Raw genomic sequence first — 23,986 nt, 5'->3', positions numbered from 1 at the left:
ACAAGACCAAGGGAATGCTGTACACTTTGAACATTTATTTTAGTAGGAACAAAGAACAGAACTCTGTACATTTTGCTAATTTACATAATAGTTTCATAATATGGAATGCAATCTGGGATTAATGTGATATACAGTAATACATTTATTTTAAACCTGAATGAAAATACAACATAGATACTACATTTCAATATTTTCAAATACTATTTTTGAACCTGCCTGATCTTGAAGGAGTTGATTTATCTCATAATTAAATATCCAGACTGACTTCACTTGGGGAATATGTGTTTTGTAGACAGAAAGAAACATCTTCAGTATGCAAAAAAGCAAGAACTGCTATGCTGACCATGAAAAAAGTCAATCTGGGGCAATTGATTTATTAGGTAAACCCTAGGTTACAAAATAATGGGCAAGCCTTCAAATTTGAGAACTCTTCTTCAGTCAAGTTTAAAATAATTCTTAATACAAAAAACAAAGGAGGGATGAAATGAATGAAGCTGGTGCTCAAAATCATGCCTGCACTCAGAATCCCTCATGAAGACTAGTTTGCAGGTATAGAAATTGGACCCAACCTGTTTCAGAGGTGAGGTTAGTTAAATTGCACTCGAGATTTTTCTCTTCAGATTTTGAGATAAATAAGTTTATCTGAAACAAGAAATCTTGTGTCCCCCAACATTTCTGAAAATATAAAATCCATCTTCAGTGCCTAGCATTTCCAATTTGAGTAAACTATTCTAGGCTAGACTAGCCTTATCTGATTTTGCGATGGCTCCCTTATTAATATTATCCCCTCCTGTTTTGTGTGCTTTGATAGTTATTTTACTTGTGATTGTTTTTTATGTATTTATTCTTTTTAATTGTTGCAAGCTGCCCAGAGTGATATATATAAATATATAATTTATCATATATAAATATGATAAAGAAACAAACAAACATCCACGGTAGTACGTTTTTAAGAGCAGAAGGGATTAGGTGTTGGAGGGTTTGGTCTGTCATTCCCTCACTCCCCTTTCACAGTCAACCAACAATAACAAATATTCACTAGAACTACGACAGCATCATAGAGACAATTGAAATCCAAGCAGTGATTTGCTTTGTGTGCTGCTTGTAAAAAAGCCCTGGGTTTGGAAATCCGCCGCCCACTTTGAGTGGCCAGTTGACACGAGGAAGGGCTTTCTTCAGAACCCCAGGATCTAACGTGCAAAGAGGAATTGCAGCTCGTCTGCAGCAACAAGCCCATTTTAATGGGGAGGTTGGCACGCGGCAGCAGAGGAAAATGCTGAGTCGATGTTCGCTATGCAGCGTTCTCCTCCTGAGCCACCAGTCTGTGAATGCCATTTGGAGGCATCTGTGTGGGACATTGTTGTTGTTGCCATTGGACTGGGAGGCCTGAAGAAACAAAGACACACAAAGACATCAGACAAGGCCAGAACTGGAATGTCTCTGGGAGGAATGTACCTTTTTATTATAAGAATATGCTAATTGGACGGGGAAGCTTTTCTGCTGGTACATTCCTTCTGCGGATTAGCAAGCAATATATTACCAAAAAAAGCAAGTGCCTTTAAAACGGTGAAGAGTTTTCTTTGGTTTCCCTGGAGTTTCTTACTGTACTGTTTGGTGTTCAGACAGTCTTTGTAATCCAGAGTCAAGAAGGTGCCTTTAGAACGGGTGAACGTCCACCTATTCTCTGTCTTAGAACATGCCTCTATTTTGAGATTGAAACTACAGCCTGGCATTTCCTAGGACTTTCTTTACTACAATGGGATATCACTGTTCATCAGAGCTGGGCAAGTTGTAGGAGAAAAAGACATTATAAGAGGACAACCACTTTAGTCTCAGGTAGCCAGAAATCTGAAGGAGTTTAGCAGCACCTTTTCAGACTCTTTTATTAAAAGTGTAAGCTGGCTTTTAATGCCTTTTAATGTTTTTTTTTTTTTAGTCTGAAAAGGTGCTACCAGACTCTGATTTTGGAGTAAAAGCGTTACCCAGCAATGATGGGTAAGGACCGAGTGATTGATAAAGATAAGCGCAGAGTTTGTGCAGTTGGCTCATCAATCATAAATGTTCAGTTAAGACTTGCCCCCTCCAGGTTAGCCTTGCTCAAAGTGTGATCAATGCCTTATGCTGGGACAGTACAGTTCCTACTCTCCTGTAGGGCAGCCATTCTGTGCCCAGATAGTCTCCATGATAGATTGCTGTGCCATATAACGGTTATAAAAATTGATTCCTTCCCATAGCAGATAAGTTAGAACAGTGTTTCTTAAACTTTTTGCTCTCAGGACCCCTTCCCACTTTTAAAAATTATAGAGGACCCCAAAAGAGTTTTTGATTGATTTATCAATACTGCATTTATCATATTAAAAATTCAATTGGACACATTATTTATTGAATCATGTAAACATAACAATATTAAAATATTTTTAAATAAAATATTTTTCATGAAAAAACTAACAAATAAAAAATAATGAAAAGAGTGACATTGTTTTAAAGTTTTGCAAATCTCTTCAATACTTGGCAAATAATTTTGACTTTGCAGACCCTAGAGAGGGTCTTGGGGGACCCCCAGGGGTCCTCAGACCACAGTTTAAGAAACACTGAGTTAGAGGAATGATTCCAGGCTGGCCTTATTGTTAAGCAAAGCAATGCTGAGGCAGGTAACAAGATGTCAGAGGATGCAGATCTGTATGTGCTGTGCCATCTGCCCTATTTTATTTATTTATTTATTTATTTATCAATCAATCAATCAATTATATTTATATAGCCACCCATCGCACACAAGGTGACTCTGGGCAGCGTACAATATTAATATTTTAAATGATTGATTCTCCACGTTCCTGTGCATTTGAACACTCAGGTTGGCTAACAAAAGATGAAAAACTAAAAAGTGCTAATAGTTAAAAGCCTGGCAAAATAGAGATGTCTTTACAGATTTTATAAAAAGGGGGCAAAGTCAAGTCCTGAGGAAATGCATTCCATAACCTTTGAGCAATGTAGAAATCTCACTCCTGCTTGCCAGAAATATAAGTTTCTGACAATGGGAGGCATATTCAAAAATGCCACTCATGTACATCTTAGGACCTATAGAGATTCATAAAGCAGAGGAGGCCCTAGATTATAATACTCAGACCCTACATTATTTAGAGCTTTTCAAGTCAATACAGGTAGTCCTTGCCTAACAACTGCCCTGTTTAGCGACTGTTCAGAATTACAGCAGCACTGAAAAAGTGAATTTATGACCAGTCCTTGCATTTATGACTGTCTCAGCATCCCCGTGGTCACATGTTTATGATTTGGGTGCTTTGCAACCAGCACACATTTACAATTGTTGCAGTATCCCACGGTCATGTGATCGCCATTTGTGTGCTTCACAGCCAGCTTCCGACAAGCAAAGTCAATGGAGAAGCTGGTAGTAAAATCACAAGTCAGTCACATGATGTTGCGCTTAATGACTGCAGGTGATTTGCTTAACAACTGCAGTGGAATTGATGTCATAATTGCAGTCATGTGATGTTTCACAATGACCATGTTGCTTAGTGATGGAGTTTCTGGTCCCAATTGTGGTCATTAAATAATGTAGTCTTGACAACCAGGGCAGATTCTGTTTTATCTCCCTCTTAAAAATACAAACACATCTTCTAGTGTTGCTGTTTGGCAGAACTTGGATTGACTAGAAGCAATAAAGCTATTATTTTATAGAAGTGGGCTTTCTGATTTTCACATATATAAAGAAAAGAATGTGAAACTCCTAATATCTCACCTTGTTTTATTTCCTGCAAGGAATGTTTATGTTGCTGTTCAGAACTAAAAGTTAATTCAAAATGGCAGGAATTAAAGTATCAAAATGGTTTTTAAATATCCATCAGCATATACCATTGCCTAAAAATATGGCTGGCTGAAAAGCCAACATAAAATGCATTAAACTTTGAAGTATCAACTTAATGACTCTTCTGAAATTCCATAAAAGAAGGATTGAACCAACTGCGTATGAAAAGAATGATGAAGTGATATCTTCAGTTCTGCTTCAAGGAAAACAAGAGGGGGGAAATGTTATTTTCAGGATGCAGTTACAAAAATGGATTTCTAAAAAGGTTTTGCCATAAGCTTTTGCCAACTTAATCATATCTCCTGGTAAGGCAATGAGCAGGGCCTCCATAGCTGATCATGAGTATGGGTTTAAGCAATCTATTGTTGGATACTTGATCTTTGTTCATCAAATTGTTTCTTTAATGGTGCAGAATAGTGATCTCCTGGTGTCCTACTTGCCATCTCTCTTCTCTTACCATTAAGTACATAAAAGGATGAAAGCTGGAATCACCAAAGGCCACTTTCTTTGGAACCATCATGCTAATTACCCACAGTATTGTTTCCAGTGGCTCTGGAAAGTTCTGCCTTTCCATAGAAATAGAGATATAGGCACTGTACATTCTTGTCTGTTGTTCACCTCTCTCTCTCTCTCTCTCTCAGCTTTTGTCCCATTTTTCCTGTGATTTTTAAAAAATATTTAATAAACATCAAGCTGTCTTTTTGCTAGCCATGCTGAGTGGCATCTATGCTTGCTCTGATCTGGATATTGGGATTGACTGGGATTATGCTAATTTCAAATTATCCACAGTAATTTCCCAACATCTATCCTGTAATCTTATCCTAAACAATTTTATCCTGAAATAATGAAACGTTGAATCGAGTTTTGTGAATATTGAAAATCAATTAAAATGTGCTTTATATATTTAAGTATCTACAGCTCTAGGAGGGGCTATAACATCACATCCAATCAGTTTTGAAACAGTTTCTGGGGCTGCTGCAAAACAATTTCTGAACATTTTTAACTGTTTTAAATAAAGTAGTAGGGTTGATTATGCCACCTGGAGTCACCTCAGCTTGCCTTCTCCATAGTCTTGAAAAGTCACTGTGAGATTTTCATTGGAGGCTTTTATCCAGCGACTTCTTTTGAGATTGGCCAGGTGGCAACCAGAAAAAGGCCTTTTCAGTTGTTGCTCCCCCCCGTGGAATGTAGGAAATTTAAAGAAAAGCTAAATTTAAGGAGGATCCAAGGCAGGCGCCGGCAATTTGCATTCTCAGCATTTATCTGTGCATGATGGATAATGATCCCAGCTCTGCATTTATCCAAACACGGGCTCCAAACAGATTATTTTCTGATGACAGAATTTTATTAATGGGACAATGTTTTTATAAAATATAGTTCATTTGTTATATGAGAAAATAAAAAAGCAAACTTAGAGTTCAGTATAACAATATAAAGCTCAGTAATATTGCTAGTATTCTTTCTACAGTAGAGAAGATATATCTGGTGATTTTAAAAGGAGCCTCCCATAGCTTCTTGTTTTATTAATAAGAAAATGGATTTGAAGTCTTTCTGTAAACGGTGGGCGTAACTTTTCCTGTTTGAGTACTCAGTTCACGTTAATTTATCCTTGGCAACAAGCTTATAAAAGCACTTGATTTGTGGACATGTTTATTTCTCTGTGCTTTGAAACTCAAAGAACATGTTGTTTAATCAATACATGAGAAAATGAAAAAAAAATTAAAGATCAAAAGTTATTTTGAAATGGAACATTAGTTTTGATCTCATGCCTATTTGCAATTAAGGGCAATTTTGTATAAATTGCTAAAGCAGAATTGAATGGGGAAAAGTGGGAAAGGAAAGGTCTGGAGCCAAAGACTACCTTTAAGGAGATGATTCTACTGAACGTGGCAGAATTGTTTTTGGTACAATAAAACTGATTACCCTTCACTTCCATTATTCAGACTGTGAGTGCCACTGCTTATATAGCCCAAATAACAGCTCCCAGTTGACACACCTAAGGGGGAAGTGTCAGCCTACTTGAAGAAGTGTGTTAAACTTTAAGGAAAAAAAAAAAAAAATGAAGGAGGGAAAACAAACAATGCCGTATTCAGTGGGCACAAAATGCTCACCAAGTGTTGGAGAAGAAAACCTGAAAACCAAGAAATCAAGGGAGTAGAGTATCCCCAAAGAAGGGAAAGTTGACTTGCTAGAAACCTAAATACCCTCATATCCTTCCCCTTTATTAAAGGAAAGGGAACAGTTAATTCTCAACTCCACAGGCATTGCAAATTTCTCCCCATCCTCCTCCTTGGGTAGCAGTTAGTTTGAAAAATTATGGAGCCAATTGAAACAAGAAAGTATCTTTAAACACATCAGGGTTTGAAATGGGAGAGGGAAGGGTTAATCCCCACACAGATTATGTGTGTTAATGGGTGCGTAGAGACTGTATGAGAGTGCGTAGGGTTCCCTACTGGTGCTGTACAGAAGTCTTCCTTGATTTCCCAATGTGTTGGACCTCAACTCCCACCATGCTTGTACATAGTGAAAGATACAGTTTTGGGAGGTATAGTAAGTTGGGGGATGTTCCATGTATGGTCTTTGGGGGCACCAAGTTTGAGAAGGCTGCCACACTGTACCTGAATGAACAAATTTTTGATAGAGTGATATTTTCCCATTCCACAACAACAGCTTCTTCTGTTCCTCTGCTTATAAATTGATTGATTGTGTGCTGTCAAGTTGGTGTCAACTTTCAGTGACCGCATAGACAGATTTTCTCCGTGATGATCTGCTCCTTCAGGTTTTCTAATGGTGCATCCATGGCTTCTGTAATTGAGTGAACTGAGCCACCTTGCTGTTGGTTGTCCTTTTCTTGTCTTTCCTTCCACCTTTCCCAGCATTAGAGCCTTCTGCAGGGAGCTAGGTCTTGAATTCAGCAAAGAGTTACTTCTGCCCCTCAGTTCAAGCAGGCCTCCAGGCAACAGTCTTTTTGTCCTAGATGCCCTACATCATTTCAATATTTGATCATGCTTCTGTTTCTAAAAGAATAGTCAATTGGAATTGTTATAAGGTACTTACAAACCATCAGCATTTCCACTCCCCAATATCTCACAAAGCAACTGAAATGAGTCTGCAATTGTCTTTACTTCTGCTAACCACAAAACCACAGGGAACGCTCAGAGAACCTGCAGAGAATACAATGAGCAAATCAGTGCTCACTCTCTTTTGGTCTAGCTGACTATAGGACAGTGCAAAGGCTGCCATCCAAGCCATGCACCCCTGCAGGAATTATTTAAATTCTTGAATTAGTAGCTGTGATGGGGAAACAAAAATCCCCTCACCCTCTGTCTGACAAAACGGAAGCAAAATAAATTGCTCACCCTTCCTCATCCATATTTTTCAGTGTCTGATTTGTCTGTAGTTTATATAAAGAAATCAAATGAGTTGTTCTGATGGGAAGCTCTGGAAGGGAAGATTTATTGTAAAAAAATGTGAACAAAATCACAAAAATCTTCCAAGGCTTCCCAGCTGCCTATTTAAAAACTCCTGTGAAATGGAAACCTAAACAAATGGAAACCCAAAGGAAAACTCCAGCTCTGTTGCTGTTTCAAATAAACTGAAATAGAGTCAGAAGTAAACCATTCAACTCCACAAAACAGAGGATTCTGTGAGATCATCAGATCCACAGCCAGTTCAAAAGCAACACAAAGCAGTTGTGTGGAAGGGCCGTAGATTTTTCTGTGGAGTCCTTGGGGTTCTCTGAGCTTGGTTCTTTCCTTGCAAATGTTTCATTACCCAGCTAAGTAACATCTTCAGTGCTAGAATGGGATGGTGTTTCCTCTCTGTTTAGATACTGTGGCATGCCCTGCCAGTGTTGGTGGGGGTGGGGGTTTTGTTTTGTTCTATTTTTTCTCTCTGGTAGTTCCTTGATTAAGGTATTGTTTACTGCTTGTTTGTCTGGTGGTAATCTTGGTGTTAATCTCTGCTTATCTGGGTGATGATTGCTGGTGAGGAGATGTTCTGGTCTTTTGTTTTCCTTTCTTTTGTCTCTTTTGAATAGTGTGTAGATGTTATTTATCTCTATGTGCCTGTTGATGGCTGCCTTGTCTGAATACCAACCTTCCAAGAATTCCCTTGCATTTTTGGATTTAGCTTGGTCTAAAAGCTTGCAGAGCGCATCCATGAACACCAACTAGCAGTCAGAAGACATGATGAAAACTCCTTAATCTCACAACACATGGACAGACTTAACCATAGTTTCAACTGGGAAACTGTCAGCATCTTAGACAAAGCTTTGGCCTGAAGATTGGATGCTCTGTCTAGTTATTCATGACATTTAATTAAATACCTTCTTTCAAATGTCTGATAGTTTATCACATTTCCACCAAAGTGTTGTTTGATTTGCAGCATTTCATTGAATATTTAGAAGATATACAGTATGTGAAATTCTTACTGGGGCTTGATGCCACCAATATAAACATGTAAAACGTATTTCCTATATGGATGCTGATAAGAACCCCTCATGCTGCTGTAGGGACTGAAAACAATTATCATCTAATTGTTTCTTTAAGTCTAAGTCAGGCTTCATTTAGCCTTGTGGTAGATCCACCATCATCTGTTTCAAATTACATCTGATAATTTTTTGAAATTATATTCTTAGGTTCTGTGAAAAAAAATAACATTAATATTTCAAAAACAGAAAAAGATCTCTTTACAACCACCATCACTTTTTTGCTTTGTGATATTGAATTAATCTGATACAAGAGACATCATGGCACTTTTTGTTCTAGTTGTTGTTCAGCTTGTTCTAAATCATAAGTTACTGATTTTTTAAAATATTTTATTCTGTAAAGGTCTTTTTCCATGCTTTCAACTGTGTAGTTTTAACTTTGTTAAAATTTGGATAGGTTATCAATGGAGTTAGAGGTGAGGTGCCTGGAATGAGTTCTAAGAAGCTCGTCTTCCATATTTGGAACATGTCTTGTATGAAGTCATTATTGAATGTCTTTATTTTATAAAGATCTGTTGGGGAGAGAAAAGATAAATTTAAATTATTACCTCAAAACTGAATATTTTCCATCCCAAACCGATGTTTTGTTGATGCTTCCATTAAAAAAGGAGTAACACGTGCGAACTGAGCTGTTTGATTTTTAAGACGGGGCTACCCCACCCTCCTTAATTTGGTAGCAGATTCTGTCCCACAATTTCCTGTTCTCTTCCAGATTCTGTGTCTGTCCTTAGAGATCTTACTCATTATAGATCCATTCATTATGATACATAGGGTTGCTTCTCTTTTTGTGTGTGCCAATTTTGCTTCCTTAAAGATCTGCCCCAGAGCGTTTTGAGAGAAAGGGGGACAAGGAGGACTAAGCTGTTCTCTGTGTATTCCTGGACAAGAACTGGACAGTGCGAACATCTGAAGACTTAAGTTAAAAATATGGAAGCCTCTTCATTTGCTGCCCTGACTATTGAATCATTCTTGCAACAGTAACAAAGCTGGTGACTGGTGCTGTCCTTACTGTTTAAATGTGGGACGAGTTAAGGAAAATGACTGGGTTAAGGATTCTCCTGGGTTCATTTCTCTCCCACCAAGTGTCACCTGATGGTGGGAAAACAACCACCCATTACTCTCCCTAAGTGTGGGTGAAGCAGTCTTGGGGACGTGTAGGTGGGGCTTGGAGCAATGTATTTAACCTCCTATTGCCTGATTAACAGATCATAGACATGGAAGTGCTCCACACCTGTGACTGTCAGTTCAGCTGTTTCTGAACATGAGTACAGTATCTTCTAAAAGCACTAAACTCAGTGATATGCTGATAAATGCTTAAGAACAGGCTCTACTGGCTCCATTGCCACCACCATGCTGTGCTGCTAGCCACGAAATGGCTGGTTGGCACACTAGGCGTAGTGGCTCAGTTCTGCTCTCAAACAACTTGTGAAATTCCAGAAAATTTAACAATCAACTGTCGCAAGCTGGTGCGAGCTGTCTCCAGCACACCGCTGACTAAACCCACAATCAAAGTTAGCCTGGCTAACAGGTCTGCAGGTGTGGTAGAGGATTGCAGGTTGAAGCAGGAGAAAGCAGTCAATAACGAACAAACTCCGTCTTCTACTGGTACTGTAAGATAATGACCCTGCAGCAGCAACTCACAGGGTTGTTGTTGTGGGAAAAATAGGAGGAGGAAGGAGAATTAGGTATGTTTGCTGCCTTATTTAAAAAAATAATAAAGGCAGGATAAAAAATCTTTTAAAAAAAGGCCACTGCCTCATGGCCAACAGCACTGAAAAATAGCCCCAATAGCCATGGAGCTAAAATAGGGTAGGCGAAATGGCATTCCACCCTCCCAAAGTAATAAAAACTATAAAAAATATTAGCCAGCTATCCCCAGACCCCACCCTCTGTTTGCACAGACAGCAGAAAAGTAATGTACTCAACTGTAGTAGAACCAGCAACACATAGGTGGCAGATTCTGGCTCTTTTTCCCAGTTTAAATTGACCTGTGTTCATTCTCAAGAAAGCAATTAAATGTGTTTTAAATGCAGGTCCATCAATCTTTCACAACAGCGTTAACCTATGTTTGTAAGGAGGCTTTACAAGACATGGCATGTACTTCAGAAAGTTCCAGGTTGGGTGTATGTGGGCTGATGTCTCTATGGAACCCAAGTTTCTGGCCTCCCCTGTGTCCACACCAAAATGGCCATGGAAGGGGAGGGGGCATGCCCTCAACAGCCTAAAGGAGCCAACAGGAGCTGGTTCTGAAACCTTATGAAAAAGGGCTCTTAGTTTCCATCATATTCACTTCTTTACATTTGAAAGCCAAAGAGATAACACAGACACGGACAGTCATGAATCTTCACACATTTCTCTCACACATCATCTTTCCTTCTTTACATTTGAAAACCAAAGGGATAACATAGACACAGACATTCATGAATGTTCACACATTTCTCTCATTTAGACATTCTGTCTCCATAAGGGTCGAGGCCATAAAGACAAAGGGGGGGGGGGCATGCTGTGAACTCTGATTAGTATCCATTAGTATCCAATAGGTCATCAGGAAGATAAATTTCCCCCAATCATAAGAAGGATCCAAAACTTATGCTAATTTCAACCAATCATTTGTTAATTGCTGTATCTCTTTGTAAGAAACATGTATAAAATTGTCGTCTTTGGGCGTGGGAGGGGTCTCCTCTCCCTTAAGGGGAGACCCCAGCTGACTCAACTGGCTTACTTTCAATAAAACTTTAAAATCTCAGCTGGTACTTTCGTGTTTGATCTTCTGCCGGACTGAATCCTAATTGGGGAGAGTCAGAAACTCTCAAATTTTGCTAACAGTTCGATCCCAACCCCTGACTGTGCCATTAACCACATCCATGATTAAGAATGCTAGATTGTGTCCACAGCAAAAATTATATTGGGTGAAGAGGGAAGAAACTACTTCAAAGCTGCAACCACTAAGCCCCACTTTAGGCAATCTCGGCTGTGGCCTAGGGGTGAAAGGAAGGCAGTGTTGGGAGGACATGGCAGAAAAAAAAAGTCAGGGCAGTTTTGTTCTCCACAGTTAGGGGGGACATGAATATGGATAATCCCACAGCAAAGTGCTAATTAATGAAAGAGAATGATCACTCTGCAGTACTAAAATATTATTTAAAAGCCCACACACACTTACACCAGGAATTCTATTTATACTATTTTTTAATCCTAGCCCTATTAGAATGACGAATGATGTTTTAATACAGCAATATTTATATTATGTTTCAGGAATCTGTTTCTCCCTAGAAATAGTTCTGCACTGAGAAACAAAAGCAGTGGGGTGGGTGGGTAGGACAGAGGGAAACAAATAATAATACTGAATAATAATACTGAACTACATTAGCTCAAAGGCATTGAAACAGATCTGTAGGTGAAAGTCATCTAATGCAGCATCTTTTACATTATTATTTAATACAGAGAAGCAGCATTCTGTATTTTATTATTGAGCTCTTCTCCCCACCGCCTCTGTTTTTTTTAGGGGGGTGGTGGGTAGAAGGCACCTGCAGAGAAGCTAAATTCGTGTTAGGGAGGCAGGAAATTATATTTTTCTCCCCACGGAGATCTGGGCTTTGTTTTCTAGGTCGCTGATGGCTGATTTTGAGCAAGACTGATTTCTCTTTCCCTTGGAATTTGTGAAGTAGATGAGGCAGCTCCTGGCATGTCTTCATTGTATATCATCATCTCCTTGCCATCTGGTGACAGAACAGGCAAAGATAATCTATTGCAGTGTTTTTCAACCTTGACAACTTTAAGATGTGTGGACTTCAACTCCCAGAATTCCCTAGCCAGCTATGCTATGCTGGCTGGGGAATTCTGGGAGTTGAAGTCCACACATCTTAAAGTTGTCAAGGTTGAAAAACACTGATCTGTTGCATGAGTTTCCTGGCCTTCTAGTCTTACAGAGGAAAGAAAGTCCTCACGAAAAGGAATCTCAGACAGGCTTATAATAATGGAACAAAAGGAAAGGATATGTAACAAAATCTAATTTGACCTAGCCTCATTCGCCATATCTCTGCATATCTTCCTGTCCTTGCAAATCATCCTAGCAGACCTCTCATACATAAAACAAATTGCACAGCTGCTCCATAAACAGATCATATCCATATTTTAACAATTACACTATCTACATCTGCCAACGTAGCGTTTTTAATATTCTTGCAGCAGTTATGATTTCCTTTTCATCATTTTTTTTCTGGGAGACTGACCTTTTATATCGCTCTTCTCTTCAACATACCGTTGTCATTCCAGTGCACCCCTCTGAAATACTCCTTCTAGCATTCCCTCATTTCTAAATCCTTTCATTATTATTTTAATCCTTGTTTTGCTCTCTTCCTCCATTTCAAAAAGACTATTTCTACTTCCTTTAAAATCTCTTTGTTTTTATTTAATTTTAACCATTCCTTGCACGTTTTGACTATTTTCTTTGCAACTACACACATCTCTACATACATTATACAGTATTTCCACCTCTACATACAGTAAACAACATTTTTGGACAATTTCTTATAGGCAGTTTTTCTCATTCCCAGACTCTTTCAGTTCATCATTCCTCCAAGCATCTTTTTTCATACTTTTGATTACTGTAACGCCTTACACTTCTATGGCACTCTGCCCTATAATTCTTTCCAGTTTGTTCCAAGCTGCTCGCATATCCTCTTTCCTTACATTCACTTTCCATTCTCTCTGTTAGGAGATTAATCCATCTTGTATTTTTTTCCCCTACAGGACCCACTCAGGACTTAAATGTTTGCAGACAGTATTTGTAGAAACTCAGCAAATATTTGGGGAAAGAAATCATAAAGGAAGGGAATAAAAAAATAATCCAGTAAGGACTGTGCGTGATTAGTGACCCCCAGACAAAGAACTGGAGAGGGAGTACAGAATGAGGGATCCTGGAAAAGTATTAACTTTCATCCTGCCAAGCAGTATTTCATTAGAGGTTCCACTTGCATCTGCTCATTTTACGTTAGCTGTTCTGTTTCTGTTAGTTATGGGAAGGAGAAGGAACTCCAGCTGAGGAGAGAATTGTACAATGTCTTAAACAATATACAGAGTGTTAGAGGCATATTGGCACCTTCCAAAATGTCTATTAAAAGTACACAACTTTGAACTCCTGTCATCTAACTGAATTTGCCAAAACCTATTATTGGATTTAGGACTGTAAACAGTTCAGCATCCACTAAACTTCCTTTTTTTTTTTTTAACTAAAAGAAATTTTAATGTGTTTTTTTCCCCTAAAGAGAAAATGAAAAGGTATAATTAACACCAATAAGCTGATTTTCCTGACAGGGGTGATATGTGGCCTGATAGTACTACTATTGTACCCAATTAATTTTTTTTTAATGGGCTATGAATTACAAGCTTCTTCTGGAACGATATCAGTGACCAGCTGGTGATTTGTATTTAAGCGGAGTTGGGCACAAGTGGCCTTTCAAAATTCTCCAACCAAACCTGAGTGGGTGATTTCTGTGAATATCCCCAAGGGAAGAAGAAACAATATTTCTTGAACAACAGGCTTTTTTAGAGGTGACAGCAGCTTCATTATTGAAAAAGCCCAACAAATGGAATTTCTCCATGTTGTGCTCTTGCTTGGTATTTAATTAAAGCTTGGAAACTATAGACAACTGGAGAACTGGAATTCTCTAGGAATAAAAAACTGGACATTCACACACCTATTTTGGCCATCTTACAACTAAATAGGTACAAAAGCACCACACCATCCATAAGAATAACACTGAAACTTTCTTCTTCTGTGAATATTTTTCTAAAGTAAATTATCATTCATCAAAAATGAATGAATCCTGATAGGAAAAAAAAATGCAAGAGAACTTCTCTGCTGGCACAAATTTTAACTATACAGCTTATTTAGACAACTCTGATGCAGTGTAGTGCTGAGCAGTATGAAAATAAGAATCCCAAGGGGCTGTGGTAGATTTAGTTCCTAGGCTAGAAATAGTTACCAACTGGTTCATGCTTTAATTGCCTTCTCACATCCTGTTGTGCAGGGTTCCTCAACCTTGGCAACTTGAAGATGTCTGGCTGGCTGGGGAATTCTGGGAGTTGAAGTCGACACATCTTCAAGTCGCCAAGGTTGAGGAACCCTGCTGTAGTGGGCCAATTGGTGCTGTGTTGCAGTCAGTTTTGTGCCTGACACTCTTCCACATGGTTTGTTTTGCATGGAGAACAATTGTTCCTTCCTATTCTAGTACAAATTTTAGCCATTCTCTTTACTATCCAGTAGTCATCATCCAGCTTCATGTAGCCCAGATGTGCTAACCCTATTCCTCCTGCTATGCTTATTACTGATAGAGTTTGTCTTTCCTTTAGGTAAGAGAAAAAAGCTGGAACAGATAAAAATTGGGGGCCAGGGGCATGTTTTGAATTTTCAGAGATGGAGTATTGGGTGCACTCGCCAAACACCTGACATGGGAGACTTGCCTGTTCTCAATGAGACTGCCATTAACTGTTATAAAACACCCATTTATTGAAGGCTAACTAGCCATCTTGGATGCTCAGTTGCAACCTTTGTGGGGTCAACAGATAGTGCTGCAAATACAGTGCTAGAGACAGGGGTGCTTTCCAGCATGCTTGTTTCATCTTTATTCATGTTTAGTAAAATAATCTTTTAAAACATCAGGTAGAGCAGAGAGTCTCATGCACCCCGAGGGAGATGTTTGGGTAGAGTTGATACCCACACTTAGTGCAGGTAGAGACCATTCTCATTGGTGTCTTGTTACATCCTAACAAAGTCTTAAAGAGGCAGTGACATATACCACATAACCTGCTTTATGAGGCCTTAAAGTCTTGAAGGGCTTTATAAATTGGTTGGTAAAGTAACAAAATAAGGATAGTCTTATTTGCAATGCCACAGTGAATTCTGCCATTTCATTCTCCTGTGCTGAATGTATGGAAAGACATACTGTGATAAAGGAACCAAAGCCCTCCAAAATTAAATTCTGCAGCCATTTAGCTGGCTAATATTTAAATTAATGCAGAAGACTCAGCACCTCCTTTAGTTGTACAGCTCTTTCCCTTGAAGCTCCTGCACACATATTGTCTCTTGCCTGTCTGCTGTCTTTCTGCATAGACTTCCAAATTACTTTCCCACTCCACTTCATTCTTAATACTTTCAGTTTTCATTTTTCTCCCTTCCTAAGATCAGTGATTTCCAGCTTATTGTCTGTTACACTGTGTATGATGTTGGGGTGTTGCCAGAATTCAAGCATCTTCTTCCAGTGGAGCTTCAAGTTCCTGCTCACCTACCCTTAATTTAAATGCTGGCCCCAGTCATGCAGAAGCCACTCATGAATACTGTGTGCAGATTCCTCTGAAGAACATTTAAAAGGCATTTTCATCCCTGGGAAATTTAGAAGATTCAATAAACATTCTATGATATAATTATGACCTAGCCAGTGTCTAGATTCTAGAAAGCTAATGACAAACAGGCATTGAGCAGTATTTGGTTTTAGTTTCTAGCAGTGTTTCTCAACCTCAGCAACTTTAAGATGTGTGGACTTCAACTCCCAGAATTCTTCAGTCAGAATGCTAGCTGGGGAATACTGGGAGGTTGAAGTCCATACATCTTAAAGTTGCTGAGGTTGAGAAACACTGGTTTATGGTGTTGTATATTAAGTTTCCACTTTACAAGAACCACTTTTGGAAGGAAGGATAATCTTAACAAGATTCTCTTGTTAACTTGCTATAGCCAGTATTCTATCCATATAACTCATTTGCCTCTGAGTAATAACTAGAGAACATAGCAATACTACTTATTGTTTTCTGCTGCCAACTGCTGATCCTCAAGGGAGTAGACCTCATTGAAATCAATGAGACATAGATGTTTGTAGATTTCTTGGAAAAAATTTTGCCTACTTTGCTTGATATCCATGTTTTCTACTCTTGCTCTTTCTCTGCTTTCAATCCTTTTTCTACAACCTTTCCAGAAGTTTCTCAGATTACCTCGAGTTTTGCAGAAAGACTGAAGTACAGAAAAGGAAATTACCCTAATGCTTTATTCATGGATTTTATAATGTCATTTTGCAAGGGGGCGAGGGATTTCAATTACAGAGACTAAAACCTGGATTTAATTCATTTTAGTGAATATTCTACCATCCTGCTACTTTCCTTTCATCTAATATTTTAGTCACGTATTCCCATTTCTTAAGAGAATAAAAAATTCCTGTGGTTTGTTTTTCAGGAGGGGCAATTGTTCTCATTATTATCATCATCAATGACAGTAATAATATCTTCCTCATTGTCCAGCTGAAAAGTTGTATTTTCATGTAGTTAAGAATGTGTCATATTCCATTTGATTTACGGGCAAGATGATAAGCTGTTGTCCCTGACCTAGTTTAATAATACATACTTATGAAAATTATATGCTCCAGTAAAAACCATTAATAAATAAATTATACAGTTTTTAAGATTTTCATGAAAGATAAGTGCTGATTTGTCACAAATATTGTATATTTATGTACTGTTGTGGCCAAAACCTGGCTCACCTAAGCAACCAAATCACTTTGAAGATACAGCATAATTTTATTAGCATGCAAACAATAAAACAGTGTACACTGAGCTCCCAGCAAAGCGTTAGCAGCTTTGGAAGCAGCCCTGAGCAAAGCAGAACCATAGCTTATATACCCTCAACCTACTACATTGCAAAGGCAAAACAAAGACTGTAAATTACAGCATGACACTGGAATGTTTTTGATAAACCCAAAATAATGGGTGACCTTATTATTTATCTCTTCCTACTAGGTTGGCATGTCAGCTATACTATCTCTGAGATATGGCCAGTGAACATAAACAATTTGGGCCACAGATTCCTGACTGATTCTTTCCCCTGTCACCACTCAGGGTCACAGTCTGCTGTGAAAGTTTTCTTACAAGGGCACTGTTCCAAGCAAATGGCCATTATCCTGATGGCCTTGGGTGCCAATTGAGCTACGTTTACAGTACACGTCTCTATAGTTTGGGAACTACTGATTTCATCCTCACCAGAGTCAGATTTAGCCCTTGCACAGGGCTTCTTGTAGTAAAATTTCTGATACCAGCTAATTGGTGTGACAATTCTGAATGTTGATTCTAGCTTTCAGGGAACAGCTGGGTACAAACAAATTAGTAAGAGCATTTTCCTTCAGAAAACCATGGAGACTGATTTTGTTTGTGCTTCCTACTTTATTAGCTTTATTCTAGTTTCCCTGGCATAGCTTTCCCAAAGGAATTATACCTGAATTTAGAATTAGATGAAGACACTGAATGGTTCCCCTTAGAATTTTCCAGTCCTAAGAAAACTATAATATCCAGGATGCCCTAGAAAGGTAGAATGATGGTTGTTGTATATTTCATAGATTCATGTTTTATTTGCTTTCATCAAGAGGAAAGCTGCAAACCATTTTCTTATGATGGTTTCTAACAGGTGTTAACAAATTCTAACCAAGCCACTTGATTTGATGGATTTTTCTGGCAGTACTGGCAAACAATTTACTTTCATTGCTGCTTGCAGATGAAAGAGAAACAGTCAACATTTTTTCAGACTGTTTCTGGAAAAGAACTTCTCGTGAGATAGAATGTCCTTGGGACATGCAGTGCCCCAGCTGCTGAGATGACAAATATCTTACTTTGTGCTATTTTTCAGAATTGCTAAGTCACTCCCACCTCTTGGGCTTCTCCCCATGTCTGTTTGACAGATATTTTGGATCATATTTATCTGTGAATCCCGTTTCATTATCATTGTAATAATCTTTTTTCTAAGTCTGCATAAAGCTCATGGGAAATGTGACTGTAATTTAAAAACAGCAACAAGCCATCATGCTGTTCAGTGGTTGTGTTATGCAACAGCTGTGACTTTCTGTTGTTAGCTGTGAAAGAGCTTTATTTGCAAAGCCCCGGCAAATGCTGTGCTAGTTTGTAGCTTATATTTCCAGCTCTTAGGATTGTAAATAAGAATTAAAGGCTTGGGAGCAGTGTTTTCTAAAGAAGACACATGCACTAAGATTTGCTAGGATTTGGGAAGCCCATTGGGTGCCATTTTACCTCCTGCAAAGTGATTCCTTTCCAAGAGACGTTGCTCTTTGGATGCAGTCAAGTTTTCCTCCTCCCCCACAACCCCCCCCCCCCCAGCTTTTAAGGTTTTTAGCCCATGCCATTGAGACCTATTCATTGGGCATGGGAAACCAGTCTTCAGTTGTTTCTCTGATACCTGGGCTGTCATGTTTAACTGGGTCATCTGGAGAGTTTACCTGAGGAGAAATTTGGATGAATTATTTTAGCTGCTGGAGAACCGGTAACTGCAGCTTTGGACAGCCCAAGGAGACATACGGAAGAGCCTTGTAAGTAGAGCAGAGAATTAGGGGTCTGAATGGACCTCAAAACTCATGGAATATACAGTATTTATGCTTATTTGAAACCTTGTTAAATTGTGTAGTAATATTTATACAAAGTGGAATTATTTGGAATTATATGAAAAGCAAAACATCTGGGGGCTTAGAAACTTTGTAAGACCAGCAGGTTAGGGAACAGTCAATGGTGGTGGTTTTTCAATGAATGTTTTCAGCCAATTATATATTCGGCTCTTGATTGCTACAAATGGAAGAGGGAAAAAAAAGAAGAGAATGTGAGATGTTGTTCAACTGTTGTTGACAGGACAGAAACAGCCAGGTAGGCAGGAAGTGTCTGAAGATTAACTGGGAATCTCCCTTTACTCTTGATTTACCTCTCTATCTGGTTTTGAATCTCCATCTCTTTTTCTTTCCCTTTCCCATGTGGGCACCCCTCTCCCAATCTCCTGTCTTTTCTTCTTCCTTGCTGTTGCTGTAGGAAGGATGAAGAGGAAAGTGTGTGTACTTTGGTGTTCCTGTGGGTTAGAATGGTTTTTACATGTGTGAGCCAAATTTTATAAATAGGCCTTATTTTACAGGGAATTTAACTTTAACCAATAGTTATTCAGGGTTTTTTTTTTGGTCCTACTCTTTTTTTTTGGAACATGGAAAATATATTTATTGGAAGAGGGAATTCGCTAAGATTGGTCTCAGTTGGAATTGGCAATCTAGGCTGATATATGGGGAAGTTGGTCATTGTGCAGGGGGGTTATATAGATTGATTGCTTAAGTATCATCACCTCAGTGTCAGCTCTTAGTAACCATATAGATAGATTTTCTCCATGACGATCTGTCCCTAACCTGGTCTTTTATGTTTTCTAATGGTGCACCCACGGCCTCTGTAATTGAGCCAATCCACCTTGTTGCTGGTTGTCCTCTTCTTCTCTTTCCTTCCACCTTTCCCAGGATTAGAGCTTCTGCAGAGAGCTAAGCCTTCACATGTGTCCAAAGTAGGATAATTTGATCCTGGTCACTTGTGCCTCGAGTGACAACTCTGGGTTGATTTGATCAGTGTTCCATTCGTTTGTTTTCTTGGCTGTGTATGTTGTGTTTGTCTTCTGTTTTGATAAGATCATCTTAAATTCAGAGCTGACTTCCTTTCAATTAAACATAATAATGGGAAACCTGTCCTGGCAAAGAAATAGTAATTTCTTTACTATTACAATAGCCTTCTTTCCCAGTGCTATGCTCTTCAGGTGAATTGAATTACAGTTTTCATCATCTTTCAACCAGCAAGGAGTTCCCATCAAGCAATATACATTTTATAAAATAGATCCTCTGGAGGAGGGTTCAACCAAAACTACACAGTTCTGTTTGAGAATGCTTTATACTGTATATAGGACTTCCGGGGGAAGTATGGCAAACTGAAGATAGCTCTGTGAAAGCCAAGCTGACTACCGTGGCAAAGACCAAGGAACCAGTGAGTAGGCTGGTTCCTTGGAACCTCTCCAGATAAGGAGAGGATGGAAGATCATCCACATGTGCTCTGGACAACTGTTCCTTGCAAGGAGACTGCAGTTCAGTGGTTTTACATGGGTTTGAGTGCTGGGAGATGACAAGAATAGCCATCTTGCTCGCAATCATGGTGGAGGCTTTTAAGGGACACTAAGTTCACAAACCTCACTTTCTAATCAGTTTCAGAAATTGTTCATTAGCTACTTTTAAGCTATTAGAGACCTTCAGAATGACAAGTTGGAAAGTGCCTGGTGAGTGTGATTCAGTCCTGAATGAAAGAAAATTTTAACCATAAACTTAATTTAAAGAATCTGAAATAAATAGCAAAAAGCTAAATAAGATTTTGATCCTAGAAAGTTATAAACAGACTAAGGGTCCAGATAAAGTTGGAATACTGAAACTTTTACAGTAAGATTTTGGAATTAATTATAAAGAACAAACAGCTTCTTGTGGGAAATAGATTCTCTTTTGGTTTTTACAAGACATAACAAAGATAAACAATTTCATGATTTCAAAAACTGGACACTAGAGAGAACTAGGTTTTAGGCAGAGGAAAGATTTACAAGCCTATAATATGTTGCAAAACATAACAATAAAAACACTGAAGGCAACTTTTGAAGAATGGAATCAGAAAATAGCAGCCATAATATCAACAATGTCAGTAATGATGTCTGCTTCAGTGGATAGAAGTTATTGAAGAAGTTATTGAAGAAATATCAGATTTAGAACAAATTTTAGCTGACAAGATAGAGATGGTATCAAAAGTGGAATTGCAACTGACAGGCCAAGAGAATGACTTAGAAAAGGATGTTTGATTGGATCTACAAAAGAAATTGGCTGAGGTTTTAAAATTTAAATGGGAACTACAAATGACAAACCAAGATAATTTTTTTCCTATTGGATTTACAAAAGAGGCTTGTTAAAGCCTTGAAGAACTCTGTGTGATGGGGCAAAGAAGAAATGAAGAGAAATCCTGTGATGATATTTGAATGTACTAAAGATTAAGACTGTTAGAAGTAAAAGGAAAGAATATAAAGTTGGTTTATTTGATCATGGTTAAAAAAAGATACTTCTGGCAACCCTTTATGGACTGTCTTCTGACACCAGGACTGAACAGATTATGTTTTATGGATTTGTGGATAGATAAGAGATGGGATTTGGATTGAAGAGATAAATGTTTGTAACCTTAGTGGGGGTGAAAAGTTACTAAATTTGTTTATACTTGTGATGAAGATTGGAAGTCACTTCTTTACATATTTCTTTTCTCTTCTTTATTATATTCTTTTGTCTTCTCTTTCTTCTTTTTTTCTTGGACTTTTTACTCCTTTCTATTCTCTTTATTTAAGTTTGGTTGTATTATTTGTTACTACTGTAATCAAAATTCTTAATAAAAATTATATATATCTAAAAAAAGAGAATGCTTTTTACTAACATTATTAATCAGCCAGGATTCATATTTTCTTATAGACTCCCAGCAAGTTGTATATTCTCAGGGCCAAATAGATGTCATGCTAAAATGCATTATTTTTGCATTTAACATTCAGATTTTTGATATATGGATGCCACCTATTGGAGTCATGTGGCAAGGTGAGTTGCCCAGATGGGCTTGGAATGATGCAATGGTCTCAAGGTTGAATTTGCTGTTGTTGTTTTTCCTGTCGGCTTAGTGTTGCGTAGATATTGAGAAGCTTCATGCCTGATTAAAACACCTGATGCCGGCACATCTGCCTTTCAGCTGAAAACATAAAAGGGCAGAAGTGTTAAGTAATGCAGGACAAGGCTGTTGAGCATTCCTCGAGTTCTTTTTTTGTGGCACGGACCGTGTATGTCAAGGAGGAGGAATCTGAAACTGGAGACCTGGCAGGGGCAAGCAGGACCTGAGAGAGAGATCCACTGAGCGAAACAGCTGGTGGAAAGCATTGCAGTTTTCAGAGAACAGACCAGAGGTCAGCAAAGAGAACTTGACAAAGGTGCTGCAAGTCAAGAACTTAGAAAAAAGTTACTTTTCTAGGTTAGAAGCAAACCCAGAAGTGAAAATACAGAAGGAAGCTGCATGAGGGAGGGAGTGAAATAGGTAAGACACTGTGAAAAACTTGATTTGAAATTGTCTGTATAGCACTGTAGATGTATAGTTTGTTAAACTAAGGCCACTGCATAAATTAAATATATTATTATTATTATTGTTATTGTTATTGTTATTAGTTTTGGGGGGGTTTTTTGTGCCTTCAAGTCAGTATTGATTCCTAGTGACTGCCGGGACTAGTGCCTGCAGTTTTCTTGGCAAGATTTTCAGAGGTGGTTTACCCTTGCCTCCTCCTTCCTAGGGCTGAGAGTGACTGGCCTAATGCCACCCAGCTGGGGTGTAGTGCTTTAACCAAACTATTTTGTACAATTCAAGGTAGCATACATAACACTGTCACCTCCACTTTTGCCTGCAACAAAGCCTGTGTACCCTGGGTTGGAGTGAGAAAGAGTGACTGACCAAAGTCACCCAACCAGCTTTCATGCCTAAGGGAGAAATAGAATTCATGATCTCTTAGTTTCTAGTCTAGCACCTTGAACGCTACAACAACTTTCATCACTGTTCGATGAAAATGAAAGACAGAAAGGATTGTAAATAGAGAAGAACCTTGCGGGCATGTCTGGAATGTCCCTGTCTCTTTTTCCCATCCGATGACAAGTTATAATTTATAGGAATGGAGTTTAACTATTTTTGCTGTGGCCCAGTCAAAAAAATAATCTCTACAGGTTTGGGAGTCAGTTTGTCACTGGCTGCAATTCTAAGGATTATTTTATATGTTTTTAAGCCAATTATTGTTTTAATGCTTACCAGGAATGTTTTAATAGTTGTGTATTCTAAACTGATGGAACACCAGAAAGGTGGAAGGAAGTCAGATACATGACCTTGGCTTGTAATCCAGAACCTTTTGTAGGTTTTCACTCTGCATAGGGATAGCTCCGCAGATGAAAGGAGGAACACTGTCAAAGCTTCCTTCGCTTTCTATTACAAGTGTGGCATTTGCTGACTAGAACCTACTTGGCATTTTGATTCATAAAGGGAGAATACGATGATCCTAGGATATGAAAGGTGAAAATCAAGGATGGTCAATGTTTTCACAGCCAGAAGCTACATTTTTTTGAGTTGTTTTTTTCCCAGCCTCCAGCATGTATGCTAGTGAAGAACTGACATCACACAGACAGCAGGATGGATTTTTTGCCCCCTTTTTGTGTTTGCATTTTTGAGGAACTTGGGATTTCCCCACCAATAAAGTCGATGTGTCTTATAATCATTAGAGGCTCTTCTTCCAAGTTGCACTGAAGGCTGGTAAGTATTAGAAAGAGGAGTTGCGGGCACCAAACATGTTATCTTTAGCATCGGGCAGATAAAATGTGCACAAATAAAATCTACAGATTAAAAATTCTGTTTTGTGCTGATGTATTTGCTCTGCCACTTCAAGCTGCGTGGCTACTGTTTTATAGTTCTTAATATAGTTTCTTCATTTTATTATAAGCTGCTTTGAGACATTTTTCTCAGATGAAAACCAAGATGTTACATATTTAGAATAAGTAATATAAAATAAAAGCTATTACTCCCCAAGGCTATTTGGGGGCCAAGTTGGATGTTTTGATCCTCTGAGATTTCAAAACAGGAAGAATGCTTCATATATAATGCTTCATACATATTTTTTCCCCTGCAGCACAAACAGTAGCATTGTGCAATTTTAGCGATAAAAAAAGTTGTGGAGGAAAGTAGTACTTTTCCATTTCCCCATTATCCCCTTTTCAGGGAGGGGATGCTGAGGGTCTCACCCTGTACAA

General features: G+C 38.5%; 1 protein-coding gene across 4 annotated transcripts in view; it reads left to right on the top strand.

Annotated features, from left to right (window-relative positions):
• Nucleotides 1-23,986, top strand: part of RTN1 (reticulon 1) — a 126,666-nt gene that overhangs the window by 35,418 nt on the left and 67,262 nt on the right. Inside the window, exon 1 of one of the 4 annotated variants that reach the window (XM_088149714.1) lies at nt 22,095-22,241. The exons of the other annotated variants lie outside the window; for them this stretch is intronic. The gene's annotated coding sequence lies outside the window, so the exon portion shown is untranslated. Of the gene's footprint in view, nt 1-22,094; nt 22,242-23,986 lie in introns of those variants that run through there. 4 annotated transcript variants of the gene reach the window in all.

This window comes from Python bivittatus, unplaced genomic scaffold, assembly GCF_059951505.1.
Source record: "Python bivittatus isolate LINGU-HERP-01145 unplaced genomic scaffold, Pbiv_v1 ctg000580_np1212, whole genome shotgun sequence".
Classification (NCBI taxonomy): domain Eukaryota; kingdom Metazoa; phylum Chordata; class Lepidosauria; order Squamata; family Pythonidae; genus Python; species Python bivittatus.
The sequence above is the reverse complement of the archived record's forward strand: the minus strand, read 5'-3'. Positions and strand labels throughout refer to the sequence as shown.